Source organism: Trichechus manatus, unplaced genomic scaffold, assembly GCF_000243295.1.
Source record: "Trichechus manatus latirostris isolate Lorelei unplaced genomic scaffold, TriManLat1.0 scaffold00044, whole genome shotgun sequence".
NCBI lineage: Eukaryota > Metazoa > Chordata > Mammalia > Sirenia > Trichechidae > Trichechus > Trichechus manatus.
This window is the reverse complement of record NW_004443980.1, coordinates 1,496,399-1,503,771: the sequence shown is the minus strand read 5'-3', so window position 1 is coordinate 1,503,771 and position 7,373 is coordinate 1,496,399.

Here is a 7,373-nt window from a genome sequence, read left to right as displayed (position 1 = left end):
AGCCAACGTGGAAAGTAAGTGCCAGGTTGAGGTGTTGGGCCTGTATTCTGTGAGTAAATGTTAGCTATCAAAGTTTTTCAAGTTGGACTGGAGCTGGTGGTCATAAACTGGTATCTTGAAGTTTCAAAGTGCATAATTGGAGCAGTTACACTGCAAAATGAAGGCAAGAATTGGGGAGGAAAGATTATTGTAAGCTAAATTTCAGGGCCCTCAATGTACCCAGGGGAGGAACCAGGAGGTCTGTAATATTCACACACCAGCAGCAACAAGGAGGGGTGGAGAGGGGCATGGCCAGAAGGCCTGGACCTTAAAGGAGAAGAGTTTCAGCTCTTTCCCTTCTTGTCTGTTTGGTGAACTCTATTTAAGATTCAACTTGTGTTGTTCACTCTGTGAAACCTTTTCCCATCACCTCCTCCTCTTTCTCCCCTCCTCTCCATCCTCCTCAGTGTATTGTTTCCTCCCTTTCACCCTAACAGCATTTTGTACATGCTTCTGAATTGAACTGCACACACCTCTAGGATAACATTAATTACATTGTGTTGAGGTTTGGGGTTTACTTGCCTGGATCTCCAACTAATGACTGTCAGAGTTCAAAGGCAGAGTCTTGATCTTCTTTGCACCACATCCAGCAGGTCATCCAGGTATGGTACAACACCTGAAACTAGGTTCAATATTAAGTGCTGCCTTGACATCTGACAAAAGCAGGAGGGCCTCAAAATGGCCTAACACAATTTCTCCTCCCCCTCTGCTCCAAAGGATAAGGTTCCCTAGCCAAACAACCCTCCTTATCATAGAGACCAGGCCCAGTGTCTGCTTAACATCTAGGAACATACTCAGTTCCCTGCCAGGCCACGGAATTATTCAAACAAGCCAATCACATCTCCCTCAGGAGCCAGGGGTCACCTCACACTCTTATTACTACAAAGCCTGCCTCCCATATCTCCTGCTGGTTCACTCTATTCCTGAGCACAACCCCCCCTTGTGGCCCTGCATGGCCTGCAGTGTCCTGCTCCCTGAGACTGGGAGTATATATGACTAATAAGGTGTCACCAATCTCATCTGTTCATGTTAGATGTCATGTGTTTGGTCATCCCCATTCTCCTAGGATGGGAATCCCTCTCTCACCAACAGGTAAAGAGGAGGTCAGTACAATTTGAGGAGTAAATGAATGAACAAATGGCTTTCATGTGGAGAAATCTAAATAGTATTTGGACCATCAGATATAGAACCCCAAAGAGGTCATGAACAAAGGTTTAGATTTGGAAGCTGACTGCAGAACAAAATTATAAGACCTAACACTTCCCACGTGCCAGGCACTATCTCAGCACTCTCTATGTAATAACTTCTCAGTTCTTACAAGGACCTTATTATACCCATGATACACACAAGGAAACTGAGCCTCATAAAAGTTAAGTAACTTGCCCCAGATCACAAAGTAAGTAAGTGAAAAAGGGAGGATTTGAACTTGGGCAGTCTGGCCTACTTCAAAACTCACAGTCTTACCCATTACACTATCCTGCCTCCTACATGAGGCTTCTTCAAAGGCAGTCAGAGCTGTGGAAGATTAGGTCATGGAAGGAAAGTATGAGAATGAGAAGGGGACAGAGGACCAAACCTTCAGAGGACCAAGGACCAAATCTAGATCATTAGTCTAACAATAAATAGGCAGCTGCCGTAATTCCCAAAAGGCACTTCTATCATCACAAGGGCCAAGTGGTCAGTGTCCTGAGTCTAGGGTTTCATTTGCATTCTTAAATTTCCGCAGCCCTTTTCCACAGGTCTTTCACATTCCTGTCTCACTTTACACCCAGCAGCCTGGCAATTGAAGGGATAACAGTGGGTGCATTGTGTATGTTCCATCTTGGACTCCAGACCTCATCCCTGTAAACTGCAGGCTGAGAGTTCTTGGGAAGGTTCCAAGGCTCAGGGACCACTATCTCCACTCTACCTTATCAAAGCAGAGTCATTTATACTTCAATGAGATTATTTTCCAACTCAACAGTTTATCTTTAGTTTCATTTACCCCTTTGCCATCTGGTCCCCTTAGGTTTGCATGCAGGGCTAGTGCCTTTCTTTGTCGAAGTAGATTTGTCAATAGTTTAAAATTTTTCTTGTCAGGATCATAATATTTATTTTTCACATCAGACGAACCCTTCTTGAGACTTGGAAGGAAGGGATTTTTCTTCACGTCTCTCTTTAACCTGAAATTTTTGCTTCTAGGAAAAGTGTTCTGATAGATAGATAAGATAGATACACAGATAGATATTAAGGAACAAAACTTCCAAAGCTTCCAAATGAACAACACTTCCAAAAAGTATTTCATTTAAAGGAATGTATTAGATCAAGCTGGCCTTGTATCAAACGCTACAGAAGGTTTGGACTCGTGAAACGAAAGTGGCTTAACTTCTCTTTAACCTGAAACTCAAGCCCAGGCCAATCCTATATCCAGATTTTTATTTTTATCTGTTTTCAGCCTCTTGCTTTCAAAGTTCTTATCTTAAAGCTACTATCTCCTGTTGTTCAAAACCTTTGGCCTCCTCCCAATGACTTTTGGTCTTCTTGATTGATTATCCATCTCTTTCATCAGCAAAGCCCATGCTCTTAACTTACCATCAGATTATTCTGAGTGTTTTGGTCCTGTTCTAACGGCCAGTGACACGATACACCAGTCAGTTTATGGTGGGGCTTCCAGCAGCTATCTAAGGGAGGCTAGGCTTAGAGGGAAGGCCAGCCCTGCCCTTTGGCCATGGAGTAGAATATGATAGAGTATCCCTTTTTGACCTCAAAAGCTCCATTAAGCCAGGCATTACCTTTGGTCCATTCGCCAATATGTCCGTCCCCAGCCACTGCCTGGCACACAGTGAGTGCTAATAAATAAGTGAATAAATGTCCTTTGTTTTCTAATGAACCAATACATGCAATAATATCAAACAGAGACTGAAACTAGTATTACATTTAAACTACAACATGAGTGTTTTTCAAACTTTTCTGAGAAAAAAAAATCAGTAACACCTTATGTTCATAGTTCTGGAGGGCTTCAAGTCTCCTGTGAGATTCATCTCAACAACCCCATTTTAAGGATGACTGAACTCTCACAAGGTTTGTAGGAGGAGTAAAGAGATTATGTACATCAAGCCACTACCACAATGTCTGATATATAAAAAAAAAAGATAAAACCAAACCAGTCGCCATTGAGTCGATTCCAACTCATGACCACCCCACATAGGTCAGAGTAAAACTGTGCTCCATAGAGTTTCCAATGGCTGTGATCCTTCAGAAGTAAGAAGCTCCTCTGAGTAGATTCGAACCACCAGCCTTTTGGTTAATAGTCTTAACCGTTAATAGCTAACCGTTTGTATCACCCAGGGACTCCACTTGACATGTAGTAAGGGCTTAGAAGGAAGCTGATGGTCTATCCGTTTCCTGTGGTTAGAGTGTAAACAACTAGAGCATGATGGCCTAAAAGTCAGGTTTCACAACTCCTGACCTACTACGTCTCCCACTTTACCTCAGTGTTCCTTTAACACTGTCCTCCCACTCAGATGAGGACATCATTTGGACAACAGGGAGGGCACCCTAAGTAGACAGGTGACACTGCTCTGCCCTAATCTTTCAGGGGAAGGAGGGAGGCTACGCCATCCCCATGATTAAAGTGATCAACATTAAATAGCTGGAAAATAGAGCCTAGAAGTTAAGCAAGGTTGTGGGCTAGGTACCCTGTACCCTGAGGTGATCACTAAAAGGTTCTTGTGCTGGTTACCTGCTGACAATTCTTATACCAAAATAAAAAAAAAAAGTAAGATTTTGGAACTGAAATGGAAGCACAAGCATAACTGGAATGTCTGCCCCGTCAGCAGAGCTCTGACAGACAGTGATTACATTCACGTCTCTTGCTCATAACAAACGCACCACAGATTCGCTGTCAGACAGCTTTGTCAATGATGAATGATAGCTCCCAAGTTCCCTGTAGACAGGGATCAAGGCATCATTGTGAGATATGGCCCAGGTTTTTTGTCTGGTCTGACCTTTCTCTGGATATTTTAGAAAAGCTGAAATAATTTAAGTAGCATCTCATTTCCCAGGAACCTTCTTACAAAGGTCATGCTAATTTCATCCTTTCTTCCTTGGCCTTTATTTGGGTGCCATCTTCCTGAGGATACTACTGGCCCACTCACTAGCCCTCCTGGTAGATGACATGGGCTCCATCCACAATAAATTGGCCACCTGGCTCCTCTACTCACTGATTGGGTCGCCTGCAGCGAGTCACGTGAACTTACTGGGGTTTAGTTTCTTCAGCTGTTAAATGGAAAAATAAACCTACTTCACAGATCTTTGTCAAGGATTAGATAGGATGACACATGTGAATTGTTCCTATATAAAATAGACAAAGCTATGTTCCCTTATGACTGTACGGATGACAAGATGATTGTTGTTGTTAGTAGTCATAAAGACAGCTCCAAGGCATGGTGACACCTCATACAACAGAACAAAACATTGTCCAGTCCTGTGGCATCTTTATGATTGTTGCTATACTTAAGTCCATTGTTGTGGCCAGTGTATATTTTTGAGTACCTTCCAACCTAGGGGGCTCACCTTCCAGCTCTATATCAGACAATATCCTGTTGTGATCCATAGGGCTTTTATCGGCTGATTTTCGGAAGTAGATCACCAGGCCATTTTTCCTAGTCTGTCTTAGTCTTGAAGTTCCACTGAAACCTGTCCACCGTGGGTGACCCTGCTGGTATTTGAAATACTGGTGGCATAGCTTCCAGCATCATAGCAACATGCAAGCCACCACAGATGGGTAGCGAACAAGATCCCAATGTTCTTTATACATACCTATTTTTGCTACTTAGATCATTCATTTTAATCTAGTTTCATTGACATGGTATTAGTCCTTCTACTTTCCAAATATGCTATAATAATCTATAATGTGGAGATGTCACATTTATGTAGAAATGTCTTCCAGTCCTCATCATCATCTTTGCCTTTTTGTGTAGCTCTAGTAACACAGCTGTCCTTTACTCCTCTCTAATCGAATGCTCCATGACCTGTCCTGCCTCACACCTGCTGGTCTTTCTACCTGGAGCACTGTCCCCACCTCCACATAGTAGTTGTTGCACCAGAGACTGTTTTGGGTGGTGGGGATACAGCAGCACACAAAACAGACTGAGCCCATGCTTTCAAGGAACTGACCTTCTGGGGGTAAGGGTGGAACGGGAAGAGCAGGTAATTAGTAACTAAATCTATCATGTCAAATACTGGTAGAGTTATAAGAAAGAGTAGGACAGGGTAAGTGGATACTGTGATGTAGGATTAGTTGGGGAAGCTTCTCTGATGAGGGGCCATTTGAACAGAGCCCTGAAGGAAATGTGGAAGGGAGTGTTTCAGAAAATCTAAGAGAAAGTATTCCAGGACCTGAGACCGGAAGAACTAGATAGTGCCCAACTACCACTATCGACCACTCTGACCGGGAGCACAATAGAAAGTCCTGGTTGTTGTTGTTGTTGTTAGATGCCATCAAGTTGGTTCTGACTCATAGCAACCCTATGTACAACAGAAGGAAACACTGCCCAGTCCTGCACCATCCTCACAATCGTTATGCTGAAGCCCATTGTTGCAGCCACTGTGTCAATCCACCTCGTTGAGGGTCTTCCTCTTTGTCATTGACCCTCTACCAAGCATGATGTCCTTCTCCAGGGACTGGTTCCTCCTGCAACATGTCCAAAGTATGTGAGACATAGTGTCACCATCCTTGCTTCTAAGGAGCATTCTGGTTGTACTTCTTTCAAGACAGATTTGTTTGTTCTTTTGGCAATCCACAGCATATTCAATATTCTTCGCCAGCACCACAATTCAAAGGCATCATTTCTTCTTCAGTCTTCCTTATTCATTGTCCAGCTTTCACATGCATAGGAGGCGATTGAAAACACTATGACTTGGGTCAGGCACACCTTAGTCTTCAAGGTAACATCTTTGTTTTTCAACACTTGAAAGAGGTCTTTTGCAGCAGATTTGCCCAATGCAATGTGTCTTTTGATTTCTTGACTGCTGCTTCCATGGGTATTGATTGTGGATCCAAGTAAAATGAAATTCTTGACAACTTCAGTCTTTTCTCTGTCTATCATCAGGTTGCTTATTGGTCCAGTTGTGAGGATTTTTGTTGTCTTTATGTTGAGGTGTAATCCATACTGAAGGCTGTGGTCTTTGATCTTCATCTGTAAGTGCTTCAAGTCCTTTTCACTTTCAGCAAGCAAGGCTGTGTCATCTGCATAATGCAGGTTGTTAATGAGTCTTCCTCCAACCCTGATCCTACGTTCTTTTTCATAAAGTCCAGCCTCTCAGATTATTTGCTCAGCATACAGATTGAACAAGTATGGTGAAAGGATACAACCCTCAAGCACACCTTTCCTGACTTTAAACCACACAGTATCCCCTTGCTCTTTTCAAACGACTGCCTCTTGATCTATGTACAGTTTACTCATGAGCACAATTAAGTGTTCTGGAATTCCCATTTGCAATAATTTGTTATGATTCACACAGGCGAATGCCTTTGAATAGTCAATAAAACACAGGTAAACACCTTTCTGGTATTCTCTGCTTTCAGCCAGGATCCATCTGACATCAGTAATATCTCTGGTTCTACATCCTCTTCTGAATCTCGTTTGAATTTCTGGCAGTTCCCTGTCAATATGTTGCTGCAGCTGCTTTTGAATGATCTTCAGCAAAATTCTACTTGTGTGTGATAATAATGATATTGCTTGATAATTTCTGCATTCGGCGGGATCACCTTTCTTGGGAATAGGCATAAATATAGATCTCTTCCAGTCGGTTGGCCAGGTAGCAGTCTTCCAAATTTCTTGGCATAGAGGAGTGAGTACCTCCAGTGCTGCATCCGTTTGTTGAAACATCGCAATTGGTATTCTGTCAACTCCTGGAACCTTGTTTTTTGTCAATGCCTTCAGTGCAGCTTGGACTTCTTCCTTCAGTACCATTGGTTCCTGCTCATATGGTTCCTCCTAAAATGGCTGAACGTCAACCAATTCTTTTTGGTATAGTGACTCTGTATATTCCTTCTATCTTCTTTTGATGCTTCCTGCATCGTTGACTGTTTTCCCTGTAGAATCCTTCAATATTGCAACTCGAGGTGTGAATTTTTCCTCAGTTCTTTCAGCTTAAGAAATGCAGACTGTGTTCTTCCCTTTTGGTTTTCCATCTCCAGGTCTTTGCACATGTCATTATAATACTTTGTCTTCTGGAGCAGCCCTTTGAAATCTTCTGTTTGACTCCTTTACTTCATCATTTCTTCCATTCCCTTTAGCTACTCAACGTTCAAGAGCAAGTTTCAGAGTCTCTTCTGACATCCATTTTGC